The following is a 24,049-nucleotide window of genomic DNA, read 5'->3' as shown; positions in this document are numbered from 1 at the left end:
TGTTGGTCACCTCGTACTTAAACTAAGGTAAAAGCTGTTGAGTGGGTACTAGGTTCCCTGTCACTATGGTGACACTAGAAAAGGCCACAGCTTTCCGACCATTGATCAGTGGCTCCTGTCTGTACTTGCCCAAAGAATTAGGACTGACAGTAAAAGTGGCAAATCCCATGCCACCATCACAGACTGAGGAGGCCTGTGAGGGGGGACCTTTCTAGGTTATGGTCCACCTCAGTTCCTCATGAGAACCCACCTAACTTTTTGGGTGCACTACTACCAACTGGGGGATTACTACTTGTAGTACCAGGAGGAGTGGTAGTATTGCTGGGAGGAATATTTTCCTTATTGCTGACCTTAGGGCACATGGGGTCATTTTTCCAGTGCCCAGGCTTTATACCGACATGGTAATAAGGTTCCTTTTCAGGGGAGGAAGGAGTTTGGGGCCCACCCCTAGAAGAGGACATTTGGGGCCCTGTAGTGGATTTATCTTTTGATTTATCCCCACCTTGCTCTTGGAAGAATCGTTCTTCTGGTCACCACCCTGTGTCTATGGCTTTACTCTGGTTCTGACCCATTTGTCTGCCTTATTTCCCAATTCTTGGGGAGAGGTCAGATCTGAGTCCACCAGGTACTAGTGTAAAAACTGGTTTTGACAATTATTAAGGATCTACTCCCTCATAATCAAATTGTACAATCCTAAAAAGGCATGCACCTTGCTGCCATGTAACCAACCTTCCAGAGCCTTAGTAGCACAATCTACAAAGTCAACCCAGTCTTGAATCTGTGCCTTTTGGGTATCTCTGAACTTTAACCTGTATTGTTCAGTGGTTAAGCCAAACCCATCAATCAGAGCACTCTTCAATACTGTATAGTTATCAGCATTCTCTTCTCTTACAGTGAGGAGCTTGTTTCTACCTGCGTCTACAAAGGAGAGCCACAAGATTGCTGCCCACTGCTCCTGGGGGACCCTCTGTACTTTACAGGCTCTCTCCAGTGCAGTTATCCATTTGTGGATGTAATCACCACATCTGGTAGGGAGGGACATTCTTGTTCAGTTTCCTATGGTCATGAGTATGTTCTCTACCTCTAGGGACGCTGTTGCTACTACCATGGGGCTCTAGCGCCAACTTTTTAGAAGCTTTCTGAAGCTCCAGGGATTCCCTATCTAAGGCCAATTGCTCTCTCTTGATTCTGAGCTTAGCTCTCTCAAAGTCAAGCAGTTGGCATTTCTTCTCATAAGAGGACTCCCTTTTATGAGAAGAAATCCTATGAGAAACAGAGGCCCCTACAGAAGTACCAGAATGATTAGAATCCTGAGAAGACGATCTTGATCTTCTTGGTAAACTGTTAACCCTTCCAGGTGGGGTAAAGAGAGGGCCACTGAGGCCTTCTCCCTCCCATTCAGGAAGAATTGGATTGTCCAGGGTAGAATCATCTTGATCCTCCTGGTCAGCATCAGAGTCCCGGTCATAGAGGCTTTCAACTCCTGGCCTTTCCTCTTCTGCTGTCCCACTCAACTTGGCTGCCTCATCAGACCCTGGGGTCTTTCTGAGGTCATCTATAAGCAAAGCCTCTATGAGGCGTTGAGTTCTAGTGTTTTTCCTGGTCTTCAGTTTTCTAGATGCACACATATTGCTCAATTCCTGACACAAGAGATGGTCATACTTAGTTAGCAAGGAGCCACTGGCATCTGCTCTTGAAGACATTCTAGTGTTATGTCGTGTTGCACCTACCTAACCTAGTGGGAACTACTAAACTCTCTTGAGTTGGAGAAAAGGTGTGCTAGATCCTTGACTTACCCAACTCTAAATTCAGTAGAACGTACTTTATTCTAGTCTTGATTATAGGTACCTTTGTACCTATAGTGGTTTTCAGTTAGACACTCAATGGGATTATCTGGTAAAGCAATAGCAAGCTTGAATCCCAACCGCTGCACACCAATGTGAGACGTTGGCCTGGTATATGCTGTCCACTAGTTATAGTGGGCACCTTGTACCAGTTCAAACAACCCTTATTGATGATTAGGTTAAAGACAACCTTTATTGAAAGCTTTCCTAGTGGTAGCTATGGAGAGCAGCCTTCAGGCTAAGTCTCGAAAGAATGTAAAGCAGCTTGGCTTACCAGATTATAACCTCCTGAATGACCCACTGAAAGGAGAACCACACAAGGTATATGTATAAAATATATGTATTTATTACTAAACACTCTCTACTAACCTCTTTATGAGATTAGAGAGCAAGGCACATAATATTACAGTACTAAAACAACAGTGAATAGCACAACACACAGCGGGCTCCAGGGGGAGACCGAACCATATACTAAGAAAGTGCTATGGAGAGTCAGGGCATGTCTGGAGCAACCAGGGAAACCCACGGAAAGTCAAAGTTACCTTCACAGGGACCCACAGGTCAATGGACTAGGGATCGCGTAGGGACCTCGAGCTGAATCACAAAATACCAGTCAGAGGAACACTCGTGGAGTGTAGGCCCGAAATCTTCAGTGGAAATATTGCTCGGGGTCAGGAGGACTACAAGTAGCCCAAAGCACAGCCTCAGGGGTTGCCAAAAAGCATATGCTGCTGTAAACGTACGCGGTGCACAGGGGTTCGGGTTGCACGGTCCCCACGAGGGACACGGGCCTCAGAATTGCTGAGAGCACAGATCAACCTCACAGATCTTGGGAATCCACCTCCTGTGTTGCAGAAATCTTCAGAGTCCTCAGGAGCTCGGGAGATGCAAACCGGTCAGATGCGTTTCAGGTGCCTGCCTTGCACAGGGGTAATTCCTTCACTCCAAGGGAGATTCTTCAGTCGTCCGGCATTGTGCAGGTAGTTGAAGTACTTGGTGACTGTAGCAGAGTTTCATCCAGGTTAATCTAAAGTCCTGTAGCCAGGAAAAATGGAATGCTGTACTAAAGACTCCCATGCCACATGCAAATTGGGAAAAGTATTGTAAATTGACTGGTCGTTTAACTGCAAATTACAATCTGCAAATTATTCATTTTAAATATCTACATCAGATATATTACACCTCTGTCAGATTGGTAAAATTTGGATTGCGTGAAGTTGCGAGGTGTCCCAGATGCCATCAGGATGGTGCGGACTTTATGCACTTGGCATGGATGTGTCCTGCTGTATTCACATTCCGGAGTGGGGTGGTAAAAGTATTATAAGATATGACATATGAAAATATTGCATGTGAACCTGAAATGTGCCTGTTAGATTGTTGAACAAAATCAAGCCATGTAATAGATGCATTGTTGCAGTAGCCACACTAATGGCTAAACGAGTAGTTGCAACGTACAGGAATTCTAAAGCTGTACCGACACTGAGAAAATGGGCTTGTGATCTTGTATATTGTAAGGAACAAATGAAAATGTATGCAGAGAAGTTACCAGAGGCGTCCAGGCCCATTGATTTCTGGGTTCCACTCACTGTCTATCTGCTAGCACACCCAGATATAACCTAGATATATGCTATAGGGGTATATCACCTAACCCCGAGAAATGCTAGGTGGGGGGACGTGTGCTGTTTGGAAAAAAAGGGAAAATAGCAGCATTACTCTCTGGATCCTTAATGATGTAACTCTATATTGACAATGTATATGATTGTAATATTCACTGCACTTTCTATTTGTGATTTAATAAAGAGAAAAAAAAGAACAATTCTTCACAATGAGTTTTTTCTTTTTTTTGCAGATCATTTGTACAAATGCCAATCAATGCGAGTGCAATCTAGGCACTTGTTGCCAATGAACTGCTACTAACAGTCTCTCAAAGCCCGGAGAACACAAGCAGAGAAAGAAGTGTTTAGTGTAGGGTAGGTTTCCAGAAGTTTTCTACTACCTGTTGTAAACATTTACTTATTGGGTCACTTTTTTGTGGGTGTTGAGTTATGTGGCAGTCTGTACATGCTTTCGCTCTATAAGCTTGGTGTTCTGGATGCGTGAGTTCATATCCCAACTAGGTCGCCAATGTAATATCATGTGTACAGGTACAAACTTAGGTTTATTTACTCTTCATGTTTCAAACTACAGGTAAAACATAGGCAGGTTCAAGTAACACACTCCACCAGCTGCTCCAGGCCTGAGTCATTCACAGAGCACTAGTTCCGTATATTCTACATCACTAAAGCATCCTCGCATAGCTCGTTCATACTGCTCAGACAGAACACTATGACACATCTCAAAGCGAGGTATGTTTTTGAACATATTTATAAACTGTGTCCATTATCCAGTTCCCAGCAGTTTAGCTGTTTCATTTGTCCAGTTCTAGCTCTGGTTAGAGCTATCAGCAGGGTGACAATGGGCTCACGCCACATCAGGAACATCATTTTCACCTCACTGTGGTTGGTAAACTACCACAGCTTGAAGGTGCTCACTCTCATCTAGGAGCGAAGGCGTTATTCGTCTCTAGTTTATCTTTGGTGTCACACAGGATGGCTGTGCCAGGGATATCCCAGTGCTTTTTGTTTTTGCACTCATGCAGCGTGAGCTGCAGTTTGTCTACTATTCTGGACACGGGTCAAGTACTAGGGCGGACTGGCCTGATATTAAAAAGGTACCCTGAAGAAGTTCACAGTGGTGAACGAAACGCGTTGGCTGTGTTGCTTTGCTGTAACACTTGGATCTCTATGTCTACTGTACAAGTACAATAAAGAAGATATGGAACATTCTACATTTTGATTTGGACTCTTTCACGTTATTATTTACTGTTGGTGCACCACCTTATGTCTTGTTTTTGCCCAGTTTCCTCAGCGTCCGTTTTCCCGCCGCTGCTGCCCCTGCGGCTTGCCCCCCAGATGGTCCCTGCTCCCACCTCCCAGCTGCACGTCCCTACCCACTTCACTATTTAATGGTGGCTAATGGGGGGAGCGCGAGCAGCACCTCTGACCCCGGGTCTAGGACGGCTCTCTCCCCAGCAGCTCCGCTGTGCCGTTGTCAGACCTCCGACCCCCACCTGGGAGGTTTGAGGCTTCTGTCTGCCGCTGCCTTCACCCCGTTGCCTTCACTCCACTCCTCTGTACTTCGCCTGCTGCCATAGTAGAATTCTTTTTTAGATTTTCACTTTATTTTTCACTTATTGTTGTTCAATTACTGCGCTAAGTCTTGTTTTTGCCCAGTTTCCTCAGCCTCCATTTTCCCGCAGCGGCTGCCCCTGCAGCCCCGCCCCCGGGAGGTCCCTGCTCCCGCCTCCCAGCTGCACGTCCCTCCCTCTTCACTATTTAATTGTGGCCGCCGCAGTCAACAGGAAACTGACATGATTCATCGAATACAATGCCGTCCTCGACCCGTCCCCATCCAGATTCCGAAGCAACCACAGCACCGAGACCGCCCTCCTTGCTGCCACAGACGACATCCGCACCCTCCTGGACCAAGGCCACTCCGCAGCCCTCATCCTACTCGACCTATCAGCAGCCTTCGACACCGTCTCCCACCGCCCCCTCGTTGCCAGACTACACTACCCCGTATACAAGGAACAGCCCTAGTCTGGATCCGATCATTCCTCACCGGAAGAAGCCAAAGAATCAGACTGCCACCCTTCCTTTCCGATCCCACGAAAATCACCTGCAGAGCCCCACAGGGGTCATCACTGAGCCTGACCCTCTTCAACGTCTACATGGCCCACCTCGCCGCAATCATCAGACAACACGGTCTCAACATCGTATCATACGCTGACGACACCCAGCTCATCCTCTCCCTCACCAAAGACCCCACCCCTGCCAGATTCAACTTCCAGAAAAGGATGCAGAACGTCGCAGTCTGGATGACCAACAGCTGCCTAAAACTCAACGCAGAGAAAACAGAAGTCCTCATCCTTAGAACCACCCCCTCAGCACGGGACAACACATGGTGGCCGACCACCCTCGGAAGCCCACCAAACCCCTCGCACCACGCCAAAAACCTCGGCATCGTACTCGACTCATCCCTCACCATGAACCGACAGGTCAACGCCGTCACCTCCGGCTGTTTCAACACCCTCTGCATCCTCCTCAAGACTTTCAAATGGATCCCCCCCTAGTCAAGGAAGACAGTCACCCACGCACTCATCACCAGCAGACTGGACTATGGAAACGTGCTCTACTCCGGCATAAACACCTCCCTACTCTGCAAACTCCAGATGATACAGAACACCACTGCTAGACTCGCCCTCGGCATCCCCCGGCACAAACACATAAGCAACACCTACGAAGGCTCCACTGGCTCCCCGTGGAGAAGAGAGTCACCTTCAAGATCCTCACCCACGCCTACAAATGCCTGCACAACACCAGACCCAAATACCTCAACGACAGAATCAACTTCCACGTACCAAAAAGGAACCTCAGATCTTCCAACCTCGCCCTGGCTGAAACCCTGCGCATCCACAGAGCCAGAGCAGGCGGAAAATCCTTCTCCCACATTGCGGCCAAGACCTGGAACGAGCTCCCGGCAGACATCAGACCTTCAGGAAGACCCTCAAGTACTGGCTCTTCAGCTAAACAGATCTGCGGACCCCCCCCCCTCAGCGCCTTGAGACCCTCAAGGGTGAGTAGCGCACTTACAATACCCTGATTGATTGATTGAGGGACTGAGTCTTCCTACCACCTTGGTACCCACGAACCTAGGACCAACTAGCTATAGTGTCTCACTTGCTCTCCTAATCACTCACAGAGAAACACATGATTAGATACCCAGAACACAACACTCCCAGATCTCTCGGGAATCGTGGTAACAAGACACACCCTTTCGCTCGCACACTTGTACTTGTCCACAATAAGATCTGACAGAGTCACGAAACAGTTTAAAATATTTATTTTAACTAACGTGCCCTAACATGCAGTATACGTGCCACAACAAGCAGGAAAGTGCATAGTACAAATACAGTCAGCATAGCAACTAGTCCATAAAACATGAAGAGAGATGTCGTCATAAAAATACAATGGAGAAAGGACTATAGTGCCTAACCTCCCCCCCCCCTCCCCCCTTGCTAAGAAGTATTATTATATAATAGAAGATCTCTGGGCTTTGTCAGCAGACCCCGTACCTTAGCTTATAGATGGTAGGTCCACATCATAGGTTCTGTCTCGCTCTTCTCCCTGGAACGGTCCCTCTCCAAGTGTGTCTCACCCATTCGTGTACCCCACTAAAAACCCAAGTACGCTGTCCAAACAACAGCTGCATCGGTATGTTTTGTATAGGGGCTAAGAGGTGGCCAGAACAAAATAACAAGGGCATTGTTCTTCGACCTTGCACTTAATGTTCCGTCAAAATCCCAGGAACGTGCAGTGAGTGAACACAGCGATGAGTTCTCAGGTGAAAACGGTCTGTGAAAATATTGCAAAAAATAAAGACATGTAGTTACGTGTGCAAAGCAGCAGGCAAGCTGCAATCTGCTCATGCCAAGTTAGTGAAAACCGACAATGTCCCTAGGGGCCACGTGACATTACCAGTAGGTTTGGCCACCAAGCTGCTGGCTTACCAGGCACCTCTGAGCCCATGATGCAGACCTCCGTCCACACCCACTTTCGGCTGTCACCAAATCTGAGAGCCAGACATTGCTGTCGTCTCACAAACAAAACACTGATCATGGAAAACGCAATCCGTACCTCAAGGGGAATCAAACACACCCAGCAGCGACTGCAAGAGGATGTCCTAGGAGAGTCGGAAGACGGCATCATGGGACTGATGCTGGAAAGGTCCCCCGAACCAGGACGTGGCGCCCTTTGTGTCGGTCTATCCTCTCTCATTCCTCTTTCTTATAAGGCACGGTGAAAAGACAGGTCTTGTGCGTATCTTTAGAAACGTATTGCGATAACTCCTCCTCACATCTGTTCTCGGGTATGGAAAAGGTGTCAAATCAAGAGGGGTGGTACATAACTGGCCAAATTCTCAACCAGCTTGGATGGGGCAAACGTTATATGGTGTTAAAGGGCTGATTACGTATGAAAGCAAATATCAGAGATTGTCGCAAACATGGCAGCCGAGAAGATGAGGAATGAGGCTAAAGAAGGAGGGGGCATATTTACAAGCAGGCGTTAAAAAATTAGCGCCGCTTTTGCGGCCGTTTTCGGCTGAAAAGCAGCGATAATTTTATCGCCTAATTAGCAAGGCCACGCTAACGCGTGAAACCCTGCTTTCGCATGGGGTTTCTTTACGCCCAGCTTTGCATCTCTAATGAGATGCAAAGTGGGCGTTCCTGACCTAACATGACAGGAGAAATGTCGCTAAGCGACATTTCTCCTATCATCAAGCCCCACGCTATGAAGCATAGCGGCAGGAAAAGTAGCGATAACCCCCGTTATCGCTACTTTCCTTACGCCTGCTTCAGGACTGACTTAGCCATGATATCCTATGGAGGGTGGATATCATGGCTAAGTTTGTGAGTCCCTATCATCAAGCTAACGCCACATTGCGTGAGATTATCGCTGGGTTTCCAGCGATAATCTCACGTTAGGCAGTTAGCGTGAGGATTTTTATCGCTGAGGAGAGAAGCGTTGCTGATAGCACGCTATCGCAGCGATAAAAATCCACCATACCCAGCGATAATTATCCTCACGCTAAGAGCGCTGAGCGATAATTATCGCTGGGTGTTGCTGATATGCCCCGAAGTCCTTTAGTCTTCACCCCCCCCCCAAATAACCATGGACACAGAAGGGGTGAAAGGCTTTGTCATTGGCCAACGGCTAGAAAAAAAGGGCTTCCTTTGCCAACAGGTTTAGCTGAATGATGAGAGATGTGGCGAGCTGTCCTGCAGAGGGTGAGAGGGGGGGCAGTCTGGCTGGAGTTCCATTTCAATGCAAAGGATATAAAATCCCACAAACGAAACAACTCTAAACAGCTACAAACCATATAAAGAAGGCGACAGCAAACATCTTAATCCCTTAACCAACATCATATATGTAGAGCTGCAGGATTAACTTCACAAAAGTATATAAGGTGTTACATATAGAAAATGGACTCTTGCAAAGGTACTTCCAGGTATGTGATTGTTCAGAAATGTCTTTAAAGGGCACATGACGTGATCCACGTCACCAAGGGCTCTGTACTAGGAGCTCACCCAAGTGTATTTACAAAGTAAACACAACTTCTGAATCACAGATCTGCACCCACGCACAGTCACGTGGACAAATAAAGCGGTGAGCATTCTAAGAATAGACTTTATATGCGGGTGTGAAGGTAAACCATAGCCTGGTGGCCTGAGATGCTGTAAGTCTTATATTACAGCAAGTGTTGAAGCCACACGAGGGCGGAGAACTCTCCACAAAACAAGCACTGGCCTGAGTTGAAGCAAACTCTCATGCAAGCCCCCCAAAGGATGAAAAATCCGACCATGAACCGGTGCACTAGGGCAGAACTTTGTAAAAGTGAATAGTACAACTGCGTTATAAGATGTCTGATATAGTATTACTTTACCAACATTGAGTGTCCAAGATATCCTGTAGGTAGTTTTCTTTTAAAATATGTATTATTATTACAAGATAACTGGAATATAAGTTGACAGTAATAGTGAATCAATATAAACCGTGTCCCCATACCAGATAAAATAACACTTAAACTGAATGGTATCATGTGCCGTTGTGACAACCTGTAGCAAAAATATAAAATAAGAAAACACAACAGGGAAGAGAACGAGGGAGAATGGAGAGAAAGACAAAAAGGAAGATAATTAATGTAACATAGTTAATATATCATTTAAATAAAAAACAACAACCCTGGGTCATAAGAGGTGGGATATATAAATAGAATCAAATAAATCTACGAACATATAACAGGCCGAATGATTAAATTACACCCTGGAGGCTGAGGAAACACTGGGGCTTTCACGAATGTAACTTACTCTTGTGAGTAACATAGAAGTGTAAGTTTACACTTCCAATTCTGAATAAGATTCCTACTTTTGGAATTCACAAGATCCCAGATTAAGCCCGCCCAGAAAAGCTGGTGAAGTCAAATTTACGACTGTAACTTACTCCTGCCAGAAAGCAAGGAGGAAGAACTTCTACGGCAACACCCTGCCTTAGACTCAAAATAAAACCTCGTGGAGAATTATGTTAAATTAGATTATTTACAATAGTTATGCGTATTAATAAATAAAACATAATGTTTAACAAAACATCTAAAAATGAAGCATATTTGTCATTTAATTATAAAACATTTTAAATGTATACATTATTGTAAATGATTCTAATATAATTCAACTTCTCTTCATTCTATACAAAACGTTTAATAAATAAGAACGTTTTGTCTTTAGGTGGGAACTTATTTTTAATTTAAACTTCAGAAAAAATAGTTATTTAAATCAATATATTTAAATGAATGAAAGATTTAATTTATTAAGATTTTAAGTTAATAATGCTGTAGCATTTTTCTATTTTGTTTTACATTTACAATACATAGATCAAATGTATTCACATTACTATTTAACATAAAATATATTTACAAATTTATTATAAAGCTTAATTAACGTTTTACATTTTTCCTACACTTTACCATAGAGAGATCTCCACCTCTACTCTGGAGTCTCCCTATGGTAAAATATAGAGAGAGAAAAGTAAAAACGTTTATGCACCTAAAAAAATATAACAAAAGCTTTTATCAAACACATTTTATCTAAAAACAAGCATTTACAATGCAACGGTCTCGGCATTGTTAAAGTTAGAGCTATTGGCATTGCTCATGACATTATTTTTGTTTATGTTTTTAAAACATTTAAAGAAACGGCATTGTTATTTACAATGTCAATAGCGTAATCACTCTCAAATGTGAGACCTATTGCATTTGCACCCACACACAGAGCCACCCACACACACAGAGCCACCCACACACACAGAGCCACCCACACACAGAGCCACCCACACACAGAGCCACCCACACACACAGAGCCACCCACACACACAGAGCCACCCACACAGAGCCACCAAATTTAATACATTATTTTCTACCCTTCCTTCGCGGTACCATTCCCCTTTACCACCCCTCCCCCCCCCACCCGCCCCCCCCCCCGGTGTGTAATACCTGAAAAACTTGTGCCTACGGCAAGAAGACGCGTCTCAGCACCTGCCGTGTACTCGTGCGAAGTGAAGTCCCTGCAATAACGTTGCCAGACGTCTATATTGGACCTGACTGCTGTGTACTTGCGCGCTGTGAACTCCTGCGATAACGGCGTGAAACGTCTGGCGTGGATCTGGCCCGGGAGACAAGAAGACATTTAAGACATTTGGGGGGGGGCGGTGAACGGTAGCTTAAGGTGTAGCGCTTTTGCGGGCACTCACTGGGTCCGTTGTGGAACCAAACTCTCGCCCTCACCTTGCCTGCATCACTCCTGTAAAAGAAAGCCAGGATCGTTAATTCAACGTTATTGCACCCTGGCAAAATACCGGAGTTAGCGTGCAAGCTCGCCAACACTTCCTGGCGGTAAAAAACATCATCCCCCGTGCCCACACAACACCCCCCCGAAGCTGACGTGAAAACGCTTGCACCTGAGGCGACAATATGATTTAAACCGTCCACAATTTGTGTGCCTTTGCCTGCGTGTTCCAAGCCTCCTACCTGTGACCTGTGTGATAATTATCCCCCAAACAGGCCCGGGAACCCATTTTACTTAACTTGCGGCGGGGGGGTGGTGGCACGCCCCCCTCAATCAGGTCTTATTTGATGCAGTCCTGTGATAATAATTAATGTAGGCTGTGCGTCTTATTCATTTACATTTTATTAGTTATGCACACTTTTACCAGGCCATGACTCGAACCGGCTTCTCCAGTTGACAGCTCTAAAGGTCATGCCACAGCATCTCCTCCCTGGGGGGAGTAGGGGGGCTATTCACCTAAACCTCCCATACTCACATAAAAAGGCAAACAAGGGGGGGTGAGAGCACTTAGTAACAACACTAGCGACGCATATTCACCCCGAGGTCGGCGAGCGCGACGCAAGAGCCCGTATAGGCCTCGCCTCGCCGATATTTTTACCCCGCGGGCCCCGTCTGCGCGTGCATGCGCCCGTTCTGTAACCCAAGCAAGATGGTGTGGACGGCTGCAGCGTGTAAGGAGCCCATTCGTGCGCGCTCGCGTGCCTATTTGGCCTACTTCCCCGCTATCCGATCCTCGACCGCGTGGGTCTCGCACTCTCCCCCGCAATACCAAATACAAATTCCCATTCTACCGCATTATTGCTCATTTGTGCCTCATCATCAGGCGCACAGAACATATTGGAGCGCCAAAGCATTTACAGTAAACTGACCTCGTTGGCATGCCGCTATCAAGCCGGGCAGGGACGCCACGCTTTGCGGGGCAATTTAGAATACCACAACGGATGTTACCGCTAGCCACGAAATCCGTTCCCCGGTCCGCCCCTTTAGAAGCTAAAGGGGGGCTCGAACCTGGCTACCATCCCCTCGCGCTGCCATTTCTGAGCCCGCAAAACGGCTCTCGCTGCCGCCCGCAACCGCTGAGCGCCCTTCAAGCACGGGGATATTAAGTGATTGCCCAGAATCACAGGATGCTCAGCGTCATTACCGAGACTCAAACCCAATCCCCTAGGTCAGGTGCCCTAGCCATTAGGCCAGAAATATCTGCTGCATTGGCCGGGAATCGAACCCGGGCCTACCACTGAACCACTAATGCCTCACTTGTTTGTGATGCGTGTGTTACACCATATGCAGCCCACGTATCTATATTGCGGGGAGAATAAGTGATTTTTCCCAGATGGGAATGCAGCCACGAGGCCGGACCCACAGTACCGCACCAGAGGCGGCTGTGCAGCTCACGGCCCCCCTCCAAGAAAAGGGCGATTACGTGCGCTCAACCTTTAACGACGTTTCAGCATGGAAACAGGGGATGAGGAGTGTGGGGCCGAGTCAGGCAGCTCGAGACCGAGGCTGGACGTAACATCCTGCGCTGGGCTGAAATCGTAAGGAGCAGGAAACAGAGCTAGAAAACACGCTGCGCGCGGAGCAGCGACCAGAGCAGCAGCCGTACACTGGAGCCAACAGCAGGGGGAGAGGACGCCATTAACACCACCGCCTTTCTCCGAGGTGAAGCAGAAATGCCTCGGAGAAACGCAGCGGCGTTTTCGGATTCTTGGGCGTGTTTTTCTTTCTCTCCTCTTGCCATTGGCTGGAGGAGTGAAAAACACACCCAGCGAAAAGCAGTGAAAAAAAACGCCCCGAATCCAAAAAGGACGGGGCCTGTTCGGAGTGACAAACCTCTTCTCCAATGGCTGGCCAGCATTCAAGAGGCCAGCCAATGGAGAAGAGGAGAAAAGAGGGGCGGGTTCAAGCCCCGCTTCTCCAAGTCATTAAATCTCGTGAGCGAGACTGCGCAAGCGCAGCCTTCGCTAGCCGAGACCTAAAAAGAAAAAGGCCCAAATCCTCTATATGATCCTCTTAAAAGAAGCCAGTCACCCCTGGAATGAGACAGCTGAGATCACTGGGTGGGGTGCACTCACCCCTGTCATGGGGGCACCTGAGATCTCTGCAGTGGACAGGCCGCTCACACCAGCTTGGGACAACTGAAAAGCTAGGGGCTGGACAAGCCACTCTCACGGGGCACGGGACAACTGGAGAGCAAGGGGTGGACAAGCCACTTACACCTGACACAGGACAACTGAAGAGCTGAGGTCTGGACAAGCCACTCTCACGGGGCACGGAACAACTGGAGGGCAAGGGGTGGACAAGACACTCACACCTTGCACGGGAGAACTGAAGAGCTAGGGCTGGACAAGCCACTCACACCTGGCACAGGACAACTGAAGAGCAAGGGGTGGACAAGCCACTCACACCAGACACAGGACAACCGAAGAGCAAGAGGTGGACAAGCCACTCACACCTGACACAGGACAATTGGAGAGCAAGGGGTGGACAAGCCACTCACACCTTACACAGGACAACTAGAGCTAGGGCTGGACAAGCCACTCACACCTGGCACAGGACAACTGGAGAGGAAGGGGTGGACAAGCCACTCACACCTTACACAGGACTAATGGAGCTAGGGCTGGACAAGCCACTCACATCTGACACAGGACAACCGAAGAGCAAGAGGTGGACAAGACACTCACACCTGACACGGGACAAGTTAAATCTATGCAAAAGCTAATCGTTTCTAAAATACTTAGCACATAAACAATGGGGTCCCTGGTGTATTGGGGCGCAGGGCTTTATTTATCATTGTGTGTCAGGGAGGACGTGCGAAAACCACAATTCTTGGAACAAAAAGAGTCACTGGTCAAGGAGAGGGCCAGGACGGGGGGGCGCTGACGTGTGTCCACAGTGGGAAAGAGGGGGGGCTTTCAGATACAAAGGACTTCCTGCGCTCTGATGTGCAACTGTCCACAGCAGGATATGATGACAAACTTTGTATCACCAGGAAATACACATGTTTCTTCCTATTGGGAGGCTGAGGCTCGCGCACACCTCAGGTTCCTGCATCTGGTGTCCGAGTACTTTTCCATAGCCCTGTTTTAGTCTACACAAATGGAGGGTGTCGACTCTCAAAACATTCGTTTCATCCAATGAGTTTCACTTCAGTATTGGAAACTTCCAGGACCGAGGCACAAGTGGTGCCCAGGATCACACAGTGTGGTCAAGGGGAGTTGTCGGGATCTGAACTCGCATTCATGGCCATCAGCTCATCCCCCGGAAACCGTGGAGAATGGGGAATGCCATTCCCTTCACGCCTCCTGGTTGCTGTTCCCAAATGTGGGTAGTGTCAGGGCCCCCCCCCGAGGAGTGTGACCAGCAGTCCTTCCATGTAGTGACCGAGACGCCCATCCACAGCCTGCGGCAGACGGTTCTACCCACCCGTGAGGGTGTTTGCCGTCGTCTCACAGGACAGCCATGGCCTAGACACCCCTTCCCGGGGTCATGTGTTGCCCCCGTGGCTGAGCTCGCGGGTCCTTACTAGAATCATGCCTTGCACGTCTATCTCTCACACACCCGCCCCCGTCGCGCCTCCAGGCGCTACGTCCCATAACACGATAACCGCCCCTCGGTGGTCATCACACACACCATGGAAACACTTCCCATACAGGCTCATCAACCTAAACCAACCTTAATTACTGGGAAGTGTTGATGCGACCCCTGCATATAGCTGCAGTTCACCGTTTGTGCTGCGTAGCGACCACTTCAGTTACCAAATAGTGTGATGCAGCCCCTATGTTTCATTAAGCCATGTATCACATCTCACAACAAAACAAGAACAAGGCACTGATATACATGACCCCTACCTTCCTCCTCAAGGTTATTTGTAATACGTGCCAATCAGAATATGTTGTCCCCTAAAAGCCCTTTCCATATAATTCCTTGCCAGATGAAAATCATCTCACACACACGAAGCAGAGTTCCTAAACTTGTCTAGTCAAAACTAAAGACTTGAGGCAGTCTACTCAACTATGCTAGTCTCCAACACATGACTCACATGCTGTAAAACTCTCACACTCTCGCGGAGAAAGCGGCAATGCTGTGACCACGGGGCAGGGCTTTACGCAGTACATACAACAATTTCCAGAAATGGCCATCTTTCGCCATTAAATATACAGTATACATATACGGGGGTGTGTGCAAAGGAGCTGGTGTCTGAACAGAGTAACCAGAAGCCTGTAGGCATAGAGAGAACACGTGAAAATTACTATTCATATTATGATTGAACTCCAAATATTCGTTCTTGTTGGGGAAGAGGCCAAGTGTGATCTTGGAGGCCTCAACACCTTTGGGCAGTAACAGAAAGCCTGCTCTCCTGTCCTGAGGGAGGTGTACAGTGCTCAGTCCTGAAATGCCCCTTCTGGACCCCCGTTCCCTACATATCCCTTCTGAGTGCAGCTTCTGTAGCCACAGGGAATTTTTGCATGTAAATATGGCGCTAACACGACCAGAAAGTGTGGAGCGCTTACACGAGCAAAAGGAGATCCTGATCCCTTATTTCTAGCCAGACAAATTCTACACTGTTTGACATATCTTAACCAGTTTCCCTACCTCTCCAATCGCAAGTAATTATAACAACAAGGGAGCATGTACACCCGTGGTAACTTGGCGCAAATGATCGATGGTTCTAGCTACCCAACTTGAAGGAACTCATTAGTCGCCTCAGGAGGCTGAAAGGCTGAGCAATACGGTAACTTGGCACTGAGACAGATTGTTCCTGTTTCCCAACTCAATGGTACTCATTTATCGACAATGGATGCAAGGCTGAACCATTAGGTAACCTGGTACTAAATAATAGATGCCAATTGTTACCCCCTCCAAGGTACTCATTTTATCGACTTCCTGTGGATGAAAGGCTGAGCAATTAGGTGACAAGGCACTTAATAGCAGATGGTTCTAGTAACCCAACTCAGTGGTCCTCAATTAATCAACCTCCTGGATGAAAGGCAGAGCAATAGAAGCTGCGACCAAAAGACCGGACACCGGTCCCTGACGAGGGGGTATTAGATCGCTAAGCCACCGGGCCGGTCCTATTACCACACTAAAGACCACTTTCTTGAAGAAACCAGTATTACTCATACAGTCCTATATGATTTTTTTTTTTTTTTTTGCACATCTCAGACAAAAGCGAGGCTCGACCCGAAGGCACTGGAGCGCCGAACACGGGCCCGTAACTACATACTAAAACCCAACAAGGAGGCTCGGCCGGGGTCCAATCAAGCGATCCCAGAAACACCCAAAACTGCAATATCCCAATCCGGGGCCTATACAGCACGAACTTGAGCTAGAACTAACCAGGCAAAGAGCACCCACACTCTTGGCCTTTCTTCCCTTGAGGTTATTGTGACATCGCGCTAGCCCGCCCAAGTCCAATCGGCATCCGCGCGCTACACATAGCACCCGCTCCGCCGCAAGGGGACACACCAAAATGACGCAAGCCTACATAGTGCATACTCTGCCATACATGACACCGTGCACACATAGCACTATCAGACAAATGCCCCTCACCTCCCATGGCTGATACTCTGCTCCGGTGTGCACATTATATATGTATATAGCGAGAACTTGGCCCCACGGTAAAGGGGGGCCCCACATGGCACCGCCTTACATCCACATTCACGCGCGGGGAAAACAAAGACCAGCCTGCGACCGCGCGCACGTGCCTGAGGCCACACCGCCTCTCCCTACAATGCCCACGCTGAGGCCCGAACCTGGACTCCCCAGATCAAAGCCACCCGCATTCCACACCCAGGGACTTCTCACGTGTACGCGACCTCGCCGCAGCGTAGCCGACGGTCCACATCCTCTCCTCGACAAACCAATAGCGCTAACTTCCCTTCTTAATCATGCGTTGCTGCACTGTATTACTAAAACGCGCATCATGCCTGACATGGTTTAGACGCCAGTAAGTAAGTATCGGTGCCTTAACCGTGCATGTGTTGTAAAGGCCACTAGGACACCCCTTCCATCCTTGTCACGGGAAGTGCTAACCTTCTCTCCTTTCAGCCAACACTATCCGTACATGCCAGCATGTGAGGCAACTGGTGCAAGAAAGCGCTATGCTGCCCGATTCGGGTCAAACGCGCGCTATGCAAGCTCCCGCCTCCCAAAATTAACCCTTTTTGCAAAGTAAACAATGTTCTCTTAATGTATGCTTGGCGGTGTGCATGCAGTTATAGGATGAACGTTTATAGTTCACGGTTGAATAACGTACTTTAAGTTGTAACTTGTGAGTAACAAGGGGTGCCTCCTTTGAAAACAGTAACCTGCTGACCTATTTCCATCAAACGCACTCTGTAATCTACTTGGCACACGTTCTTAGCAGCAGGAACAGCTACCCTCTGCACTAACTTCCCGTTAGTCTAAACCTCAACTCTACAAAATGCTGATCTCTCCCGGAGGAAATTAATCACACGAGTAACTTGACCCACATGTGAGATCTGAAAGAAACGCAGCATCCGGTGCTTCAAAAGCCTAATAAACATCCAAACCCGGCGCCCACACGAAGCTAGCACCACGGTCGCACCGTCCTAAATCCAGCCCTCCCGGGGCCTCCTCTACGCAATCCCTGCGCTCTACCACTGGGCTACACCCCCTGGCATAATGACAACCGTGCTCTCAAAAAGACAATTCCGACTCTCGCACCCTGGTCCCCTGCTCCGAGGTCGGCAGCACTGTGACAGAAGCGGAGATCCCGGAGAATCGAACCTGGGGCCACAGGCATGCACCGCATGCGCTCTAACCTTGAGCTACAGCCCCGCAGCCACGAATGCCTTAATAAAAGCACCGATCCGGGCCCTCCCGGCCACGCAATGGCACCAAGATCACCCGCCGCTCCACAGAGACTCTCGCTTCCAATCAATCACCAACACTTACCGGGATAACCGGGATCACAAGGATAGACCCGCCGCGAGACCCAGGGGAACGACCGGCGCCAAGGCGAACGAGCGGACAAGAGGACGAGGAGGGGGCGGAGACAGTATAAGTACCCCTGTCTCCTGCCCGCCCTCGCCGGAAACAGCTATCTGTTGGGGTCTCCCCCGGACTAGCCCAGGGACTCGACCTCCCACCCCTGTGCCTTCCTGTGGCACTAAGGCGGCCGCCCTCCAAGGGGCGGGCCGCTGCGCGACCCCCCCCCCCGGGCAGCCTTACATTTGCAATGCAATAGGTCTCGCATTTTGGAAACTTTGAGCTATTGATATTGTAAATGACAATGCCTTTTAATATTGCAGGTTTTTTAAACACATTAGTAAAAGGAATTGTCATTTACAATGCCAATAGCTCAAAATCTCTCAATTGCGAGAACTATTACATTGCAAATGCTTTTTAACTGGTTTTTGCGACAATGTAAGGTACCTTTGGCCTGAAGAGAAAGCTACATACATAACACTGGCAACGAGCAACAGGAAAACAAAACAAGGAATCCATGTGATGTAGGCATGAGTAAAGAGTGTAAACCGCGTTTATGGTGTTTTATGCCACATTTGGATTTTGCAGCGTTTGCTTTTCTGAAACTTAAAAAAAAAAAAGACTGTGAACCCCACACTGAGGCAGGAAATAAAGAAGACAAGAACAAGACGCACACAAAAAATGTTGTGTCCTAGCAAGTAGTCCACTAGATGGTTTAAGGCAGAGAAGGGAAAACCGGAGTGAATGGCCATGCAGAAGCAGAAAAAGCACGCATCATACCAATCTAGGACGGTTTTAGGAGAGTCCCAAACCAGCCTTTGCACTCCCAGTGGAGGCTGACCACATGTGTGTTTACTGCAGTGTCGACCATATGTCACTCCTCCTGGAAAGTTAGGATAATGTCCAAATAAAAGCATTGACGCACTGATCAGATTATTTTGTGCGTGCTCCCCAACCGGAAGTATTACAACTGCATTGTTGAGGAAGGTGTTGACACATGATGTACCAACCTCTCTATGAGAGCATGTTCTGTCATATATAAGGTTTGCCAATTTAGGGGCACAGGCATTTTCCCGTTAAAAGTCAGGAGTGCAAGCACTGTCCCACTAAAGGTTTGAAGGGTCGGGAATACGGGTAGTGCTGCATTAAAACTATGGCAGCTCAAGAGTTCGAAGAATGTGTGTAAATTAAAGAAATACGCGCAGAACTGTATCCTGTGAAAAACGGAGTGCGAAAGAAATGAGTAACATGTCCTAAACATTAGATCGCTCCTGACATCTCAAGCAGCCCCTACCTGATCGTTTCAAGCCGTCCCTAAGAGCCTGCATTTGAGCCGTACCGTAATCCAACACCCTCGACTATATCACACCTCTAGAATACACTAACCTTTGAGGGTCTTTGACGGCATGTAACATGGTACGAAAAAAGAATTAAACATGACAGTATGTAGAGAGGCGCACGGTATTTTACAAAACATTGTGTAGGGCTTGGTCTTTCTACCCTAACAAGCCCATACAGCGAAATGTACTCAAACGTGCCCTAACAGTATCCGAGGAAGGCGCTGTGTAATAAAACAAACAATAAAAAGGTTGAAGTTGTGATTCGATCAAGTTTTGTCGAATCAGAAATAAATAACAAAAACATTACTGAAACAAAAACCCACGCTAGAGAAGTAACGGTGTAAACATATCAAAATTATACATATATTTTAAACATAATGTCAGACTAAACATCTGTAGTTTATATCAAACGGGTATGCAACCGAATGGCTTCTGCAAACAAATTTTGTTCGATGAGGATATCAGGCAAAACAACGGAATGAACTGCCCCTTAATGGGCGCAGATGCCTGGTGGATAGAGCTGACGCACTAGACCTAAACCAAAAAAAAGCATTACAGCCTGTAACAAAGGTAAAATGGGGAATGGCATGGAGAACTCACAAGCGCAAATAGGGCCGTGCAGCCCGCCCCTATCTCTTGCTTCTCTTCTGCGTGACCCCAGCCTCTGACCGCTTGGCACCTTCTGCCTGGCGTTAAGGCCAGAACTGCCAACTATGATGGGGCTGAAAACCAGGTTTGAGTCTCAGCGCCGGCACAACATCCTGTGAACTTGGGCAAATCACAAAATCAACATGTTCCTGCAAACACGAACATTTCCTTGTGCAAAGTAACTGGCGATCATGTAGAGCCCTCTAAGTAATACATTTGAGTGGCATTCCCACCCATATAAAACTGTATTTTTTTTTTTTTAAATGAGACGGAACGAGTGGTCTGAAAATACGAGCACTGCACGGGGTGCTCCAAGACAAAGCAAGCTTTAGAATAAATCATGAGGAACTGACTGAGAGAGGCCCATGACTGATTTGAAGGGAGGGGGAGGGACAGCAAAGAGTGTAGAGTGGAGGAGCGAGGAGACACAAGAGGGAAAGCAAAACCAGCGCAGTGCTCATGAAAGGGCACTGCGCAAATACAAAGAGCCTGCCTTCCAGAAGATCGATGTAATACAAACAAGTTAAACAAGCGTAGCGTGACCCGAAACAGATGGCACACTGCGCTGCGCGCCGCTGCTAATTACAACAAGTGCGAGCGGACAAAATCTGTAGTTAGGCGCCGCTGCTCCCGGACTACATGGAAGTTACATATCGGATCAACAGCCAACAGAAAGCAAGATAAGAATAGCAATGCCACAGTTAAACGAATCGCAAGCGGTATGACAAATTACACAGAGTTTCACCCAACATATAGATTACTTTATGTCTTGCTGAGACAGCGCATGCACTGCCAAGGCGAGACCTAAAAACCTGCTTAATAGTCCGCCATGTTAGTGATTAAAATGACTTAGCGTCACTATCCCGTATACCATTCAGTTAATTTTTTTCTTCACTGGGGTTGTCCTTAGAAATACCTTTTAAAATCCTGAAACCACTAAAACTAACATTAGGATGATTAAAAGTCATGACCATATACTTTAAACCAACAATAGTCCATTTCTAGTCTGTGTTCATTGACATACATGACGGAAATGCAGTTTTCAGAAACATTCCCATATAAAAGATGATTTCATCATTGGCGAGTAGGAACAGCTTCCTATGTGCTTCTCTACAGTCTCTGGTGGCAAGCCTTTTAATTAGGGGAAGTAAAATTATTTTAGTGTAAAAAGAGTAAAAACCACAGGGGGTGGAGTCTAAATTATCCTGAAATCCTGAGGGGAAGCATAACATATATTTCACTGTATCACCCTAAAACAGAACAACAGACATCTCTCCCATCACCCCAAAGGTTTTGTTAGATACATCGCCATTATTCTGTCTACTCGTATATTCATATACGCTGCTACACTTGACTTTAAGACCTCAGTTGCCGATCTGTCAGCCTTGCGAGAATTGTACAGAGCCATTTGAAGCGCCTTTTTATTAACATTTGGTGGTCCTTCCGGATTTTCAAATAAGTGATGTTATCCTACTTTCTGTAGGCGAGATTCCATGGTTGCCAGCCACAGAATACACTTTCCCTTTTCACAGACGAGACCGTCTCGAATATATCTTTTGTGAGACTTGCCTCCGTGTCCCTACATAGGGCATGCCATAAAAGTGGGGGTCCGGCATATATATATAATCCTCAATAAACAGGATATTCAATTCACTATGGGAAATGTTTTCTTCCACTTAAATTGAATTGCACTAGTTAATATCTCAGACCTCTGGCCCGTATGTGGCTATTGATCTGCACTTCATTTTAAAAATCTGCAGGAGAGGAAGAAGAGCTCCTCCCTTCCTCTGAAAACTAAGCAGCGAATGAACTGCACTTAATAAATTATTGCTGCTTCGTAACAGGTTTGGTCCATGATATGAAAAAGTGCAAGTGCATTTTAGAGAGACCTGCCCCATCTTAAGTGTTTCCAGGCTCAGTTTCTTCGGGCCACAGGACATCATATAATATTTATTAAAAATGGTGTGCAGATCTAGGGATTTCAGAAAATGTACAAATCAAAACACTAACTGTCGTAGAGCCCTTGGGGTACATTCCATTAAAACTGCGTCATCAGCATACAACAGCGACGGAAGGAAAAAGCCCTTAACTTTGGGGAGCTCAGGGGTAATGGTAAGTAAAAATGGATGACGATCATTTAGATATAAAATAAATAAAAGTAGGGCTAAAACACATCCCTGTCTTACTCCCCTGAAGATTCCGATTACCGCTGACACCGCCCCTTCGGTATTTGTTCTTATTCTGGCTTTCATGTCTCTGTGCAAATAGGCTATAAAGTGCACCAGTGCTGCATCCATACCAAGGGTTAAAAGAATAGACCACAGCTTTGAATGGTTTATACTGTTAAACGCTGTGATCAGGTCCATGAATGCCAGAAATATTTGGGAGTTTTGTGCTATTGTACATTGGCCTATCAAAAGATTAGGATTGAGACATAGTTCTACCGTACCAAGTTTTGATCTAAAGCCACATTGACTAAAAATTTCTATCTCAGTTGCCCAATCTTAAGTCCGATTATAAACGGCTCTTCCCAGAATTTTTAGTGGTGTGTCAATTAATGAGATTGGTCTGTAACATCTTGGATCCAATCGGTTTCCCTTCTTAAATACTGGTAGTATTATTGAAGTTGACCATGTGCTTGGTACGGAAGAGCATCCTAAACGGTTAAAAACATTTGATAGTAACGGGGTCTAGAAACCTGGGTTATATTTAAGAAGATCAATGGGTACCCCATACATGAATATTATTATCAGCAGAAGTTTAAATACTACTTTCTAGAAATATGCCGAAATAGTGCAGGGGAAAAAAGCAACAACTTAAAATCTTACGTCTGTGAAATTTAACTTAATGTTTTACACATAGCATATATATTTAATTGGAATTCTTGTGTGGGGTAAAAGGCTCATTAAATATCACGTCTTGGGGTAATGTTCAGTGGAAGCATAGAAGTGAATTTATAGACCAATGGTAGACTGGTTTCTACCAGCAGTGATGTGTGAAAATTTAGAACATTTAAGAAAACAATTTTGAATAAACATGACTAAGGATCACTGCTCCTCCACTTAATCTAACCCATTCGCTCACACCCCTTAAACAATTGTAAAATGGCCTAATGCCTAACCTTGATACCTTCCCTGCCCTCCTAGCACCCAAGTTATTCCTACAAAACTTAGTCCATCTTTAGCAGTGGGCATACAGTGAAACGTTATTATTAGGAGGAGGCACATAGGAGGTCAGCCTTTAGATAATGCAGAGCGAATGAGCAGTTTTCTGCCTCAATGGGGCACTTTCTGACCTATGTAACAATCCCTGGTAGTGTACCATGATTTACAAAGCACTGTCACTATGTGATTCATCTCACTGACACCTCAAAACCTACTTCCCTCCCATCATCCCTCCTGCCACCCACTTCATGTCCTTTTCTTCACTCCCTCCCTGTTGTGAAATACCTAATGTAGGTTACCTATAAATCCAGTGAGATACCAATGTCTTGGGCAATACCTGCTTCACCCACAAGAATCCTTTTTTATTGTATGTGCCTTACCCAAGTTTTCTCTCTCACTTTGTGCTTTTAAATGATCTTAAAGCGCTATACAAATAAGCAATGTGACTTCTTAAGACAGAGACAACAACTGAAGTCTCTTTGCTCTAAAAGTTTAAGTTAACAGTTTATTTAAGTTGAATCACTAATATGTTTCTCTCTCTCTTCCTCTTTGTGTCTCGATGAGTATCTCTCTTATCAACTTAAAATTTCCCTTGGTCTTTGT

The 24,049-nt window shown here is 46.7% G+C and overlaps 1 protein-coding gene and 1 non-coding gene across 6 annotated transcripts in view; one reads left to right on the top strand and one right to left on the bottom strand.

Moving 5' to 3' along the window:
• The window catches only part of SLC29A1 (solute carrier family 29 member 1 (Augustine blood group)), a 1,214,204-nt gene that overhangs the window by 858,906 nt on the left and 331,249 nt on the right, over window positions 1–24,049 (top strand). For 4 of the 5 annotated variants that reach the window (XM_085610197.1, XM_085610199.1, XM_085610192.1 and 1 more), the window contains one exon: window positions 3,694–3,814. The exons of the other annotated variant lie outside the window; for it this stretch is intronic. The gene's annotated coding sequence lies outside the window, so the exon portion shown is untranslated. The remainder of the gene's footprint in view (window positions 1–3,693; window positions 3,815–24,049) is intronic. 5 annotated transcript variants of the gene reach the window in all.
• LOC146813708 (U6atac minor spliceosomal RNA) lies at window positions 17,274–17,398 on the bottom strand. Its single transcript, XR_014965200.1, has one exon. It is a non-coding gene; the product is annotated as a U6atac minor spliceosomal RNA (small nuclear RNA).

The sequence above is a fragment of the Triturus cristatus genome, chromosome 6 (assembly GCF_964204655.1).
Source record: "Triturus cristatus chromosome 6, aTriCri1.1, whole genome shotgun sequence".
Lineage (NCBI taxonomy): Eukaryota > Metazoa > Chordata > Amphibia > Caudata > Salamandridae > Triturus > Triturus cristatus.
Note: the sequence above shows the minus strand (reverse complement) of the source record. Positions and strands in the feature narration are given on the sequence as shown.